We start from the raw sequence: 16,738 nt of genomic DNA, 5'->3' as shown, positions 1-16,738 counted from the left end.
TTTAAAACTGGGAATGCTTTGGTCCAGGCTCTTCTGGCTTTCATAGTTTGCACTGGGAAGTCAGCTAATCCTAATGGGTTTTCCTTTTTTTGTGATTTGTTTCTCTTTTGCAGCTTTCAGTATTATCTCTTTGTTCTGTATGTTTAGTGTTTTTACTATGATGTGCCATACAGAGTTTCTTTTCTGGTCCTGTTTGTTGTTCTATATGCTCCTTGTATTTGTATGGGCATGTCTTTCTTTAATTTGGGGAAATTTTCTTCCACGATTCTGTTGAAGATCTGGTCCATGACATTATCATGGGATTCTTCCCGTTCCTGTATGCCTATAATTCGTAAGTTTAATCTTTTTATGGTGTCACACAATTCCTACATATTCCATTATTGTGATTTCTTAAATTTTTCATAATCTGCTTGAGTGGTCTAGTTCGTCCACTTTATCTCCCAGTCTTGATATTCTGTTTTCCATTTCATTCATCCTACTGGTGAGGCTTTTGCCTGTTGTTTTTAATTGGCTTACTGAGTGCTCTTTATTTCAGCCTGAGTATTCTTCAATATTTCTAGCTCTTTTCTGAATTCATTCAGAAGTTTATCCCTATCTTCCTTCAGCTCTATGATTACCTTGTTTGTGTGTTCTTTAAATTCACTAAATTCTTTTATCATATTCATCATTGTTCTTTTGAGTTCCATGTCCTGCATTGTCCCTAGCGGGTTCTCATTGTGCTCCTCTAGAGGATTGCTGGTATTTGGTGGGGATATGTTATTTTGGTTTTTCATGTTATTATTTTTTCTCTGTGATTTTGACATGTGAATTTCTTTTGTAGTTTCTGATTCTTGTGTGAGACTGAAGCCTTCAAGTTTAGGTCTGCTTCCTTTTATAAACTTTATATGCCTTTATGGTTTACTTTTTGGGGCATGAAAAGCTCTTTTATCTAAGCTTCTGGTTCTTTCTTTGGTTTTATATTGGAGTGGCCAGATTGCTTTTGTCTTCAGGAGTTCCCACAGAGGCCCATGTCAGATGAGGATCAGATGCTCTCAGGCTTTCTCCTAAGGTCTGGATCCCTCCAGGAAAGATTTTGGCCTCAGGAATTTGGTGGTTGAACTGGCCTGGGAGCAGAGCCCAGGAAAGATGCTGGTCTCTGGCAGGTGGTGGCTGTGACACTCAGAGATGCAAAGGGAGATGGGGTGGGAAGAGGCCCCAAGGGCTGCTGGCGACTTCACTGAGGAACTGGGTTGGTCTGGATGCAAAGGATCAAGAAGCCAAAAGGTCAGCCTCAGCGACCAGGAAAGAGGCTGGTGGGTTGTACAGCCCAGGGAAGCAGAAGAAGGTGAGGGCGGAACCAGGCTCAGAGGGCTCCTGGGGACCTCAAGAAGGAACTGGTTCCATCTGGATGCAAGGGATCAGGAAACAGTGGTGGCCTCAGGCTGAGAGGTCAGCCTCAGTGTCCAGGAAAGAGGCTGGCAGGCATGCAGCCCAAGGAAGCAGAGGGAGGTAAGGGCGGGACCAGACCCAGAGGGCTCCTGGGGACCAGGAGAAGGAAGTGGGTTGGTATGGATGCAAAGGATCAGGAAGCACTGGTGGTTTCTCTGGTTTCTGGGGCTCCAAGACAAGGAATGGGACAGGACCCAGGCTAGGAGGAAAGACAGGTGGGTGAGATGGGAGGGTGAATGAGCCTGGGGGAGTCAAGGCACCGAGGGTGTGATGGACTTGCATAGAGAGAGGCTGGTGGGTCGTGCAGGCCCACGGAAGCAGAGGGAAGTGAGGGAAGGACCAGGCCCAGAGGGCTCCTGGGGACTTCGAGAAGGAACTGGATTGGTCTGGATGCAAAGACCATGAAGCAGTGGTGGTTCCCCAGTGTCTGGGGTGCCAAGGCAAGGAATAGGACAGGACCCAGGATAGGAGGAGAAATGGGAAGGGGACATGGGAGGGTGGATGAGGCTGGAGAGCCAAGGCACGGTTGACTTACCCAGAGAGTGGCCGGCATGTCGTGCAGGCCCAGGGAAGGAGAGAGAAGTGAGCAACATCTTACTGTTTTTAATACCTGATATTCCAACTATTGATGGACTTTTAGATTGTGTCAAATTTTTTGCTAAATCATATTGCAGTGAACACACTTGTGCAGTCACTGCAATTACATCCACAGGGTTAATTACTACAGTAGAGTTCCTGGATTTAATGGTGTTTTTCACTTTCAGTTCAGTAGCTACTGACAAATTGACCTTTGGACATCTCTGCCCAGTATGCTTCCACATATAATGTATGAGAGTGATTCTTTACAAGATCCATGCCAATAATGGATGTGAAGCTTTTACACTTTGATCATCTGAAAGTGAAGAAATGGTATCTTACATTTTAATGAAGATTTAATGCATTTTAATGCAGGAGATGGAACACACTTTTATATTTCTTGCTTACTTATATTTTCAGTGAACTGTGGAGTAATGTTCTATTTTCAACTGAGCTTTTGGTAAGCAAAGAAAATTCGCTATTGCTTGTTTAGTGGCATTTTCCTGAGTTTTGTTTTATTTGAGTAAAGTTACCAGTATTTACGGATACTGGGATTTTGCTTTGCTCAGAAAGGCCTTTACATTTGAGAACGAATTTAATGTATTTTTCTAGCATTTTCAACGGGTTTTTGTTAGTGTTATTATATTGTTTGTTTGTTTGCTTGTTTTGGTCTTTTTGAAACAGTCTCCCTATAGCCCCAGCTGACCTGTACTTTGTAGACCAGGCTGGCCTTGAACTCACATAGATATGCCTTTCTCTGCCTCCTGAGTGTTGGGATTAAAGTTGTGCACCACCATGTCCAATTGTTTTATATATTTTTAATTGAAATTTTGTGCATTTCATATAATACATCTTAATCATAGTTAGACCCGCTCCCCTATCTTCACCCCCATATCCCCCCACTGGATTTTATGCATCTGTCATATATGTTAAGGCCTATCTGTCAAATATGTTAAGGTCCTATCAAGCAGGTGGGGGGGGTATAAAGATGATTAAGATGGTTTGTATGAAATGCACAAAATTCAATTAAAAAATACAAAAAAAAATACAGTTAAAAAAAAAAAAAAAGATCAACTCTTCCTCACCCAGCAGTGATCAGCTGCCAATAGTTCCTCAGCTAAGGTTGGGGCCTCCTGCCCATTTTCCCAGTTCTATACTGGGTTTTTCTCTGGATTGGATTTGCATGGGTCTTGTGCATGCTGCCACGAGTGCTGTGAGTTCATATGAGCAAGTTACCAGAAGCTTGGAAAACTGTTTCCTTGTGGTCATCCACCTCCTCTGGCTCTTAGAATCTTTCTACCTCCTCTTCTGCAATGGTCCCTGAGCTGTGGGTGGGTGAGTTTTGATATAGGAGTCCTATCCAAGGACATGTACTCTGCAGTCTCTTATTCTCTACATTTTTGTCAGTTGTGGCTTTCTATGTTAATCCTGTGATAGGCATAGTTTCTTACTGTATGCTAAATATTTATCCTTATATTTATAGACAAGTATACCTGTCACCACTCATCAAAAACACTTCTTTTTGCAACAGATGGAGACTATTAGAGAATTCCACAACTGGTCAAACACAGAACTGCTACTTCCCCAAGGTTTATGATTTAGCACTGGTCAATGTATCTTTAGTCTGTCTTTTAAAATTTTACTTTCTAAATAAATTTGATTCTTAGATCTGTGATTTCCATTCATGTCTGTAAATGCACAGCAGGCATGCAATGGCCATGGAAGCCAGAAGGCATCAGTTACACTGGAACTGAAGTTTGGGTTCCTAGCCATGTGGGTGCTAGAAACCTAATCAAGGTCCTCTGCAAGAAGAGCAAGTGTTCTTAACCACTGAGCTACTTCTTCAACCTGAAGATCTGTGCTTTTATTTTTGAAACTTGAGGGTAATTTTATTAGACTTTAAGAGAAAAACAAAGGGCCAGTGTCCTAGTTACTTTCTATTGCTGTGATAAAAACACTGACCAAAACCAACTTGGGGAGGAAAGAGTTTACTTTATCTTACATCTCTTAGGTCACAGTTCATCACTGAGGGAAGTCAGGGCAGGAGCCTGGAGGCAGAAGCTGAAGCACAGACCGTGGAGATGCGCTGCTTACTGTCTTGCTTCTCTGGCTGTGCTCTGCTTGTTTTCTTGTACAATCTAGAACTACATACCCAGGCATGACACAGTGGACTGGGACCTCCCACATCACTCAACAGTCACACAAATATTACAAAGATATGGTCACAGTCCAGTCCAATGAGGGAATTTTTCAATTGTGGTCTGTTGCACTATGAAAGCCATCCAACCAGTGGCATGGAATTTTCAGCTTAGTCTCGGCTCCGTCTCCCCTTCTCCTGTGCTCCTGGACCTGTTGGTTTTCTGAGTCAGGCAGGCCCTGGGTCTTCCCCCCCTTCCCCCCATCTGTAGCCATATCTGCTGCTTCTCCATTGACCATACCAAACCAAATGGACCATTTCTTCTGTCTGGTCTTTATTTATATCTCTTATATGTTGCTCTATCATTTTATAGACATGCTGGTTTGAATCACTTAGATCTGGCAAAATTTCCCTCACTTTACAAAGATTCTGTCCCATTAATGGACTTAGCAAAACCTTAAAGCTTTATACCATTCTCGAGATCCCACTTGAATTAAGCTTTATTTATGTCTTTGGTAGACACAGTCCTATCTAGACCAGCAAACTGGGCATCATATATTACTTTCTTATACCTAGTTCTCTCAGTAATGCCTGTTCCTCTTCTATAGTCCTCCAGCCCCTGCTAATCATGGGAGTCTCCATTGGTGATGACCATGTATCTTTAATTCCTTGAACAAGTCATTCCATTAGGCAGTGCTTGCCCCTGTATTGGCCTAGGTTAAACAGCTGATGTCTCAAGGACAGATGGGTGGTTATATAACTCAGCTGTGATGCTTCTGAAGGACTTAAACTGACATTATTTGTGTCCATGTGCCATACATACCCTCACAAGCCATGTGGTGAGGGGCTATTTAATTGCTTCTTTGAAAATATACTCATACACATAAAATAAAAGTAATAAATAAAATATTTTTAAAAAGGTATTTCCTAGTCCCAACAACTCCAGTGTGGAATATTTTCTCCTAGCTATAGTACTGTTAACTCTTTTCTCTTTTTGCATCAAAGGCAGCAAATCTGAGAGGCAGCTTTAGCTACTTTTATTTCTAGGTCGTTTCTTTTCTCATTACTATCTGTCTTTTTTCTTGGATCCTTTGACTCCTGGTCCCCTAACCTTATGCAAGTTAAAATCTCCTGGATTTTTTCTCTCTCTCAAGCTCTGAGGATGAGACTCAATTTGGCAGTAACTCCTTAGTCTTTTTAGCCTCTCCTGAGGCTGTTGCCTTTGTAGTGAACAATCTTTAATTATGCATAAAAGTGGCCAGGCCACCTCTGTGGAGTCCCCTCTTGCATCCAAGACTTTAAAAAATTTTTTCTAGGTTCTCTATAATCCTTAACGAGTTTTCAAACACATGTGATAGTGGACCCCATTTTTCAAGTAACTGAGCTAATTTCCCATATTCACAGGATAGCTGTGGCCCAGGGATTTCCTCCTTTTAGTCTGTCCACATCTGCGTGGCCCATGTCATTTTAGTTACATATTTTATGATCCATTGTATAACCCATGTGACTGCCACTAACCCCATTGCTTTCCCCAAACTTGTATGGTTTGTCGTTTCCAGCATCATCTTGCCAACTACACCAATTTGTTGCACTACATTTTCCCCTCCCAGATGAGAGACCCTTGCACACTCAGGGCCTCACGGTGCTCACACAGATTTACAAAACCAACATAACACATTTTATTTGGGTATTGCATAGTTTATGACATCTGGGAGGTAGTGACTTACAAAGGCACAAATTCCCATGGGCTTTTCCTTTTCCATATTTGGATCGCATGTGCCATCTGTATCCCACCCACGGTCTCTGCCAGCTTTTTGCTCGTGGCCACTTGCCCACTCACCTGCCATTTGCAGCTCTGTTCCCTGTGTTCACTATGGTGATGGCGCCGCCCTTTTTCCCAGTGTACTCAGTGTGGGTCTCTAGACCCCCTCAATCAATTCTAGTCTTTTGGAGGAACTTCAGATTACACAGTCTCTACCCAGGTATAGCAAGTTGGCAGCTGAAACTAACTAGCACTGCAGACAAGCTGTTGCCAGGAGGAGGGAGATGGAAAAGAGGAAGAGAAAAAGTTATGCCTTTTGCCAGCATAACTTTTGCCAGCGTGGTGGCACACACCTTTAATCCCAGCACTCGGGAGGCAGAGGCAGGCAGATCTCTGTGAGTTCAAGGCCAGCCTGGTCTACATAGTGAGTTCCAGGCCAGCTGGGGCTACAGGGAGACCCTGTCTCAAAAAGACCAAAAATAAGTTATGCCTTTAAGAAAACAGGCAGGTGCAGTAGCAGAGGTCAGCAGGCAGTCACATGGCAAGCCAACTGCATGACAGAAGGGGAGGTGGCTGCAGAGACAAAGATTGAGAAAGCCTAGAGTGTCTGGAAAACATACCTAGGCTTTGACCAGTATCCAAAAGAAAGAGAAAGAGGCAAAAGGAAAAAGTGCAGTTTTCTAAGTAGTTTAGAAAAGCTGGCAAGAAAAGCTCTGCAAGAGACTGTATGTAGGCAAGGACTCCTGGGAAGGAAAAGTGCATTATTTCATTGAGGGAATAGTTATTCCACCTAGCTAGGTAGCTAATTTCTGAGTATGACTTTAGGTGAATCCGATTTTCTGTAGGACAGGATGTGGTAGACTGATTCTTAGCACTATTTTAGTCTTTCAGAAAACTTAGGAAGATGTTAGGTACAGAGTTCTCATGTGCCCCATAATCAGTTTCTTTTATTAGTAACATGTTAACTTAAGACATTTGATACAATCAATGAACCAATATTAATGCACTATTATTAACTAAGGTACAAACTTTATAAAGATTTCTTGGTTTTTGTGTACTATCCTTTTTGTTTCTGGATTCCATCCACAGTACCTTAATACATTCTGACACCATGTCCTAATTTCCTCATGGCTGCGACAATTTCATAGACTTTCTTTGATTTTTTTTTTGACTGCTGGGGTTTGTGTTATGTTATTAGATTATGATTGTATGTTCTGGGGAGAGAAAGACCACTAGACATAAACTGCTATCCTCATCCATTATACCAAGGCCATGTATTCATTTATCAGTGTTGATGTTAATCTTAATCACCTGGCAAAGGTAAGATTTGTTAGGTTTCTCCACTGTAAAGTTACCGTACCCACTTGCATTTGGTACTTTTTAGAAGGTAGTGCCTATGTATAGCCCATGCCTAGGGAGTGAAGAATTATGCTCTCCTTCTTTGAGGATAGAGCATTTACATAACTCACTAAGATTTCTTCTATAGATATAAGCTTCTGAAATATGTCCTACCCCACTTACTTATTTATGAATTCATTCATTTATGTGTTTGGATTCACAAATATTTATAGTTTGGTCTAACATAACACCACTTTGTGTTGTTGCTGAAATTGTTCCCAGTGTAAACATTGAGAGCTCTTTCTGTGGGCTCCTGTGTCCATTTGACATAGCCCCATCATTGTGGATTTTTAGTTTGTGCACTTCCTTACTCTGGCACTACAAGATATTCCAAGTTCATATTGTCCATTTACTTTTCCAGTCCTACAATCAGCCAATTCTCCAAAATATCCTAGTATCTTTGACTGAAGAATGGGATTATAAACCAAGACCTGGATACTGAATTAGCTGATTGTGACTCACACATCGCTACTTCTATATCCTTTTAATAGATCTATCAAGGAAATGTTTGTGTGCATACCTGCATGCTAACATGTAAGTGGAAAAATTTCTGCATAGAACATCTGTATTTATGTTTAATGAAACATGGGTTCATGCTGATATTTAGTCCATTACTATAGAGACCATTCTAACCTCCTCTCCTTGTTTATCTGTAAACTCCTATTCTAAGAAAACTAACTCCCACCATCTTCAAGTCGGGTGACTATAACTGAATTGTTTGATTTCCATAATATATATAAAGTGATTTCAGAATTGCTAACTCATAGTTCCATGGTAAATCCCTTTATCAACTGGAGCATAGTGATTATAGGTTGGTCATTTGCCATTTGTTTTATAGATGCTGCTAATTTCCAAAGTGATTTAGGTTACTTCCCCTCTCTTTGGTGCATTTATTTATTTAGTTTTAGTTTCTTGGAAATTTTTTTCCTTGAGACAGAATCTCACTTTGTAGGCCCAGGATGGCCTGAAACTCACTGTATAGTCCAGGCTATATTCAAAATCAAAGCAATCTCCCTGTTTTGGCCATTTGGCTACTGGAATTACGGATGTGGGCCTCCACAATTAACATCTTCAATACATTTATTTCATAAACCCATAACACAGTTAGATTGTTTTATCACATTAGACATTCTATTTTTGGTCCCCTAACCTCCTAAATGATTCAGTTGTATATATTAAGGTATTAAGGTTCAATCTTTTCCCTTTTTGTGTGTGTTTCTTTTGTTTGGTTTTGCTTTCACTACTACAGATGGAATCTGAGCCTCAGCTCAGGTTAGGCAAGCCCTCAACCTCTTTCATTTTGAGATAGTATGTCACTAAATACCCCAGAGAGGCCTTGAACATGGAATCATTCTGTCTCAGCTTCCAAGTATAATTGAGATTAGAAGTATGTGCCACCAAGCCCAAAAGGGTTCATTTTTTGTGTTCTAAAGTTTTACGAGTTTTGACAGATGCATAATGCTGTATAACCACAGTTGCATTATCATACAGAATCATTCGACACAGCCCTGGAAATTCCTGTGCTTGGCTTGTTCACTTTCCCTTTGCTTTCCATAAGCCCCTTCCCCCTTTTCTGATTTTTTTCACTGCCATATAGTTGGAATCATACACTATGTAGCCTTTTTTGACTGATTTCGTTCATGAATATGCATTCCGCATTCCTCTGTGTGGTCATAACATTTCTTTTTTTAACTCTTAGTAATAGCATATTCTCTGGATGTCCCCACTTGTTTATTTAGTAAAGTATTAAAGGACATCTTGGTTGCTTCCAAGTTTGGCTGGTCTTGAATAAAGTTGCTGTAAGCATTCACATGTAGTTTTTTTGTGTGGACATAAAATTTCAAATTAGTTGATTAAATACCAAGGAGCACAGTTGCTAGATCATATGTAAGGATTATGTTCTGCTGCATAATATACTGCCAAATTGTATTTCAAACTGGCTGCACTATTTTTCAATTTCTGCAACAGTGAATAAGTTCCTGTTGCTTGGCCCCCTTGTCTACTACTGCTATTGTCTGCTTTTGAATTTAGCTACTATAATAAGTGTGTAGTGCTGTCTCGCTGTTACTGTAATTTACAGTTTCTTCATGGCATGCTGTTGAGCATCTTTTCATATGCCTATTTGCCCTCTCTGTTTTTCCTTTGATTAGATATCTGCTCAATTCTTTTGCCCATTTTCAAATGTGATTGTTTCCTTATTCATCAGTTTTAAGGCTTCTTTGTATATTTTGAATGTCCTTTACAGATGTGTATTTTGCAAGCATTGTTTTCATATGCAGTGGCCTGTCTTTTCATTCTCCTAATAGTATCTCTCACAGAGCAGCTTTTAATTTTGGCAAAGTCTAAATTACCAAGTTTCTCTTTCATGGGTCAGGCTTGTGGTAATGAATTCCTTCCTTCCTTCCTTCATTTTTTTGAGACAGTGCCTCCCTGTATCCCAAGATGGCCTGGAACTTGTTATATAAACCAGGCTAGCCTCAAACTCACAGAGATCTGCCTGCCTGCCTCTGCCTCTGCTGGGATTAAAGGTGTGCACTACCACACTTGGAAGTAATAATAATTTTAGAGCTCATTCACAAACCTGAGTTTATCCAGATTTTCTCATGTTTTTAAAAAATTTTCACTTTTTATTAGTGCATATCAATTTCATGAAATTATGCATTTCATTAATATTTTCATATTGATAAGTCATGTATTCAGTTCATAGCCACCCCTCCATTACCCTCTCTTTCCCTTTCCCAAATAATCTCCTTCCCAAATAGTCTTCCTTCTACTTACACACACACACACACACACACACACACACACACACACCCTTCATTCCATATATGAAAGAAAATGATAGTTCAATAGTTTTTATTTTACCTTATTTATGTGTTGTGTATGTGCACATATATGTATGCCACTGCACCCATGCACAGGACAGAAGAAAACTTTCAGGAGTTGATTCTCTCCTCCCACCATCGGATCTGGGAATCAAACTCAGGTGCTTTCATGGTAAGCACCTTTACCTGCCAAGCCATCTGGCTGGTCCAAAGTTTCATTGTTTTTAAAAAATTAACATTTATTTATTTATTTGCTTATTTATTTAGTGTGTATGTGTATTTGGACATAGGGGACATATGTGTACCAGTGTGTGTCTGTGGAGATCAAAGGACAAATTTCAGGAACCATTTCTCTCCCACTATGTGGGACCCAGGGATCAAGATCAGTTTGTCAGGCTTGGCTTTGCACCAAGTGTCTTTACCTGTTGAACCATCTTACATGCCCTAGTTTTAAATTTTCTCTATTATACATTTTAAGATTATTATGTGACTAACTTAATATCTGTGTCTAGTTTCATGTTTTTCATATGAACTTCCATTTGCTCCAGACCATTTGTGAGTTGTGGTACATGCTTGTAAGCCCAGCACTTAAAAAGTAGAGTTAGGGGAATCAGGAATTCAAACCCAGCCTCAGCTACACAGCAAGTTCAAGAAAAGCATGAAATCCTGTCATAAATACCCACTCCTTCATCCTTGATCCCCACAAAAAAGAAAAATCTGTTTTACTTTAATTGGCATTACTCTTTGTAAAAAAAAGACAACAATAAGAACAAAACAGGTGTGTGTGTGTGTGTGTGTGTGTGTGTGTGTGTGTGTGTGCATTTCTGGACTTTCTATGGTGTTTCACTGATCAATAGGTCTGTTCTTTTGCCAATTTCACACTATCTTAATTACTGGAATTTTATACTTTGTCTTACAATTGGGTGATGTGAGTCCTTTTTTAGTATTGTTGGTTATTTAGGATCTTTAATCTTTCCCTGTAAACTTTATAATTAGTTTGTTGACGTCTGCGAAATAACTTTCAGGATTTTTTATTAGGATTTCTATGAACCTACAGATTAGGAAGGACGAATATCATCATAATGTTGAAATTTCCAATTTGTGATCATGTAATAACATAATTTATGAAAATTATCATGAAAATTTAAGAATAGACCTTGAATTTTGTTAAATGTGCTTTTTGAGGGGTTAAAGTAGGGTTTTACTATGTCTCAAATGCCTTTTTGGCATGTGTTGGGATTATTGTTTTTTCTTTCTATATAATAAAATAATGAATTATAGGATTATGTTTTTAAAGTTTTTTATTTGTATTATTGTTTATTTATTGTGTGGGGGTGAGAGAGATGTGCATGTGCATAGAGGTCAGGGAACACCTTGTGGGAGCTGATTGTCTCCTACTATGTAGGTCCCAGGGATCAAAGTCATGTCATCAGGACTGACAACAAGCACCGTTCCTACTAAGCTATTTTGTGGGACCATCCACAACAGTTATAAAACTCATCTTTTTCCATGTGTTTAGCCCGAATTCTTGAATTCCATCTCCAGAAAAAATTTTTCCATGTACAGCATGTGTCAACTCAGTTAATGACACCATTTGGTGATATGTTGGAAAAACTGTAACAATCAGATGTCTATACATGAGTCAGGGTGGAAGGAAGAGAAGAACTGGTTTTCAGCATTTGCAAATTAGTACATAGTATAAATAATCCCAACATGGCTAATTTGAAACCATCAGCATAAGGTTGTTCAACAGACAATCAGTACATATGCACACATAATTAAAAAAAATATTTTATTTATTATGCTGGATGTGGTGGTGCACTCTTTTAATCACAGCATTTGGGTGGCAGAGGCAGGCATGAGTTTGACGCCAGCCTGGTTTATGTGGTGAGTTCCAGGCCTGCTGGGGTGATAGAGAGACCCTGTCTCAAAAAGACAAAAAAATTATTTAATATTTTTAATTAATGTGTATTCGTGTAGGTAGGTGCACCCATTTCATGCAGTGCTCACAGAAGTCTGAAAAGGGCCTTGGGGGGCTGGAGAAATGGCTCAGTGGTTAAGAATACTGACTGCTCTTGCAGAGGATCCAGGTTTGGTTCCCAGCACCCACATGGTAACTATGAACCATCCTTAACTCCAGTTCCAGAATACACTCATACACATAAAATAAAAATATAAATAAAATATTTTTTTAAAAAAAAGAAAGAAAAGGGCCTTGGATCCCCTGGAACTAGAGGGACAAATGGTTGTTAGCCACCATGTGGGTGCTGGGAATCGAACCTGGGTCCTCTGCAAGAGCAGTCAGTGCTCTTAACTGCTGAGCCATCTCTCCAGCCCCACACACATAAATTTAAAAAATTAAAAATTAATATATCTTTTTTAAAAACAATACAATGAATCAGGAAGAGTTGAGCACAATCTGATTTCACAAATTATGTCCCAGCTCCTGTATAACTTTGACACTGCCACATACCTAGAATTTTTCAGTCTCTGTAATATCACTTTTATTCCCCTCACACACCCAGTCTCTTAGTAACTACAGACAGATTTATCTCTAGTATAATATCTGAGTGTCAATAACTGTCTTTCTACTCTAGCCCATGTACCAGGATTTCTCACCAAGTTACCGCAATAGCTTCTTAAATGGTCTATCTACCAACTGTCTAGACTTTTCCATTCCCCACAATTAACTCTGTATTTCTTCTTGCATATGAGTCCCTGGCATTCTTTTCCCCCTCACTTTCCTTTTCTTCTCTCATTTAATCACACATTACTTTCTGAATTGGATGGTTTTTCTCTAATATTCTATCCTGCTTTGACACAATGGATCACCAGCAAGCCCAAGTCTCGGTCTTTTCTAATTAATCTGCTTCTCATTCTTGCTCACTTCTTACCCATCCTCTTTCTCACGCTGGAGTTAAGGTGAGGATGTCCACAGGTAAATGAGACCATGCCATGCCCATGCTGAAAACCCATCCTCCTTGTTCTTTAGCATCAAGGACACAACCTGCATCCTGACTGAAATTTACAGGATTCTTTATAGCCTCACATCATCATTCTCTCCTCTACTCACTCATGATGGTCTACTTGTCACTCTCTCTGCCTCTATCTTTCAGAGGTCCCTGGTTCAACACCCTGCATCTCTGCCCTGGCCTTTACCACAGCCTAGAACTCTCCTTCTACATCTACATAGGGCATCTTTGTCTCTTTCATAGGATCTGCTCAGGAGACATCTCCAAGAAGGCCCTGCCATCACCCAGTGACCCTAGAAGTTCCATCCGGTTCTCCCTCTCACATCCTTGCTCAATTCATCCCCAACACAAGAGCAACTGCATATTGTTACTCACTGTGCCCTATATTCCCTAAGGGCAGGGGTGGTTCCTGTATTTCTTGTTCACTGCTGATCACCAGCTCATGTCTAGTGCCTGGCACAGCAGATGGATACATGACATAGAGCAGTTAGGCAAGGAGGAAGAGAATTCATTTTTCTGAGGCAGAAGAGATGGAGGAAAAAGATCCATACACAAATTTTTAGTGATTCTGTGAATGGTTTTTAACCCATGTGACTGCCTCTATTTTTTTGAAATTCTGAGGTAGAGTCAAGGGGGTTGAGATGGATCCATGCTGTCTGGCTTTCAGCCAAAAAATCATGATGAATTCTACACAAATTTCAGGTATCGTGACACCACGTGAGACTTTCAGCTCATTGCCAAGTAAAAAGATAAAAGGCAACACAGTATGAAGAGGTCCAGGCAATGAAGTTTCATTACTTGTATAGTCTTTCTGCTTTCTCTATTAATAGATAGTGTCAAGAAGGTAAGAGGTGGTTATATTGTTTTCCCCGAGGTCAATTTTTCACCTCTGAGATTTCTATCTGGTTCATCCTTTTGCTTTATGACATATTAATTTCTTAGAAAGTACAGAGTGCAATGATATCTCTGTGGGAGTTATGATAATTAACTACCTTGTTCAACTATTTAATTTGATTTCCAGATGCTTCTGTCACTCATGATGCCTGTGAAGAGACACAGGAAAGTGATCAAATGCACCTGATGACTCTTCATCAAAATCTTCTCCACTATCCATTGTGAATATGGCAGGAAATTTTATTCCACCCACCCGGGTGGATTCTCTGTCTGATGCCATAACTAGTGTCATTAAAGATAGGATGATTTAAAAGCCTGGTAGTGATGGGCTAGAAGATGAAACTCTACAGCTGACAAATAGACAAAGAGATGGAACTTTGGGAACTATGCCAAATATATTCCAATGAGTTTAGAGAAACTGGATTCTGATATCAATTAATGAAAATAATTTAAAGGTTTAGGTAACACAGATTGTAAAAGAACATTTATTGGTAAAACTAGGGGAAATCTCTTGTTCTGTCTTAAGGTACAAGATAGTGCTAAGTGGTAAATCTTTTAAAAAATAAATTTTATCAATATTGAAGGCATATAACATGATATTATAAGAAACAAACAGTAAAATGCTTATAAAAGTGAAGCAAATTAGCATCCATCATGTCCCGTAGCTGCTCTTTGCTTTTGCATATGTGTCAAGAGCAGTTATAAGGTTTATCTTGGAAAGAAGTGCATTTTTGCATGATTTATTATGGCTTCTCTTTACTTTGACTAAAAGGACATGTATTTTCCATTGTCTTCCTTGGTTACTGTTTATGATAGTTTCCTTATGTGAAAAAATCTTGATTTAAGTGTTAAAATACAAGCTGTATATAATCTTCTAATCTATAAAGGATGGTTACAGAAGTACTGGATGTATTGATTGACTTCTGTATCCTCTTTCTATCTTAGAAATACTGAAATTAAAATTTTAAAATATTCAAAATATAGAAGAATCTCTGTTTTTCTTCAAGAAGTGCAAGGATCTATGAACATAAAAAGAATGTTGCTTTTACTACTAAGAAAGCACCAAAGTAAGTATAAAAACAATGTTTAAAACACTGTTGCTCTTTACATGATGAGGGCTAAGAAATACAGACAGCCATATGTTGGTCAAACCGGTGGCCCTCACTTACATTGGCCAGTTATTTTGGTTGATATTACCTGAGATACATTCTTCGAAGTCCATGAAAACCAGATGGCTTTTGTCCTGCAGCTCAGGCGTTCCCACAGAGGCCCAAGTGGGATGAGATCACTGCTCTCAGGGTTTCTCCTAAGGTCTGGATCTCTCTAGTCAACAGGCAAAGTACAATTTGGGAGGATTGCTAGGTAGAGGTAGGATTTAGGACTCAGGCAGTGAGGGAAGGAGGCTGGTCTCAGGACTCCAGAGCAAGCAGGGAAGGAGGATGTCTCAGAAATCCAGGTTGGGGGTGGGACAGCCAGGGATGAAGGCAAAGCGTGGGAGGGAACAGGCCCGAGGGCTCCAGGGGACTAGACAGAGGAATTCTGTTGGTCTGGGTGCAAAGGATCAGGAAGCAGTGGGGAGTCTGGGCCAAGAGGGCAGTCCAGAGGTCTGGGGTACCAAGAGAAGAAATGGGCTAGTGCCTTCAGCCAAGAGGAGAGACCAGGAAGGTGAACTAGGTTGCGGAAGTCAAGGGGCAGTGGGCACTGAACTTACCCAGGAAAGATGCTGGCTCCAGGAAGCTGGGGGCCCGGGATGCAAAGGTGAGGTGGGAGAGGGAACGGGTGGGGAAGGCTCCCTGGGGGCTAGACGGAGGAATTGGGTTAGTCTGTGTGCAAACGATCAGGAAGCAGTGGGGAGTCTGGGCCAAGAGGGCAGTCCAGTGGTCTGGGGTGCTAAGAGCAGAAATGGGCCAATGCCCACACTAGGAGGAGACAAGGGGTGTGGGCAAACCCTGTAGTTCTTTTTAAAATGTGTAAGAAACATCAAATATTAGTCTGTTCTTCCAAACCCTATAAAACATTTTATAAGGAATTCTAATGTGCCAGTCACCCCCTCCCCTACGAAAACCTTTGGTTTATGATGAGGAATTCTAATCTTTGAATTGGCGCCTCTCCACCCTACAGTTCTTCATTTATGACAAGAAATTCTAATCTTCTGATTACCCTTAACACCCACCCTATAAAACTTTTGGGTGTGAAAGAAGGAAAAGGGTCCTATTGCATTTCAGGAATTGATGGCCTGGGAGTGGGGGAAAGATTGAGCTCTCTCTGGTCTCTGGGCACACCCCCTTATCTTTTTCTTCCTGTGCAAAGATCTTAGCCAACCCGGAAAGACTGTGAGGTCAGACCTCAGCCAGTGGGGAAGAAGACACAGTGCTACTGCGCCAGGTGTTAGGATAAAAAGCACACTGTTCTGTGTGCTTCTCCATCTCTCTGTTGTGAGTAGTGCACCCTTTTGTCAGAAGTAAAGGTTTGCTTTGTCGAGATGCTTTAATTGAAGTGGTGGTGGCCTCTTCCTTTGTGACCCTGAAGTATTTCTAACAATTTGGCAGCTTGTCTGAGATTCTAGCCCATCTGAGGTGGTGCCTCAGAACTCCTCCCAGGGGAGATGCATCCCCACAACCCTTTTTGCGGTGGCCCCTGGGCATTGGTCTCTAGTGCATTCTGGGGTGACAAAGAAACCCAGAAACAGAAAGCCCCAAATGAGCAAGCACCTTGGGTACCTTGCAAGTCTGTACATAGGCCAAAG

The sequence above is a fragment of the Nannospalax galili genome, unplaced genomic scaffold (genome assembly GCF_000622305.1).
Source record: "Nannospalax galili isolate Female #2095 unplaced genomic scaffold, S.galili_v1.0 scaffold901, whole genome shotgun sequence".
Taxonomy (NCBI): Eukaryota; Metazoa; Chordata; class Mammalia; order Rodentia; family Spalacidae; genus Nannospalax; species Nannospalax galili.
Note: the sequence above shows the minus strand (reverse complement) of the source record.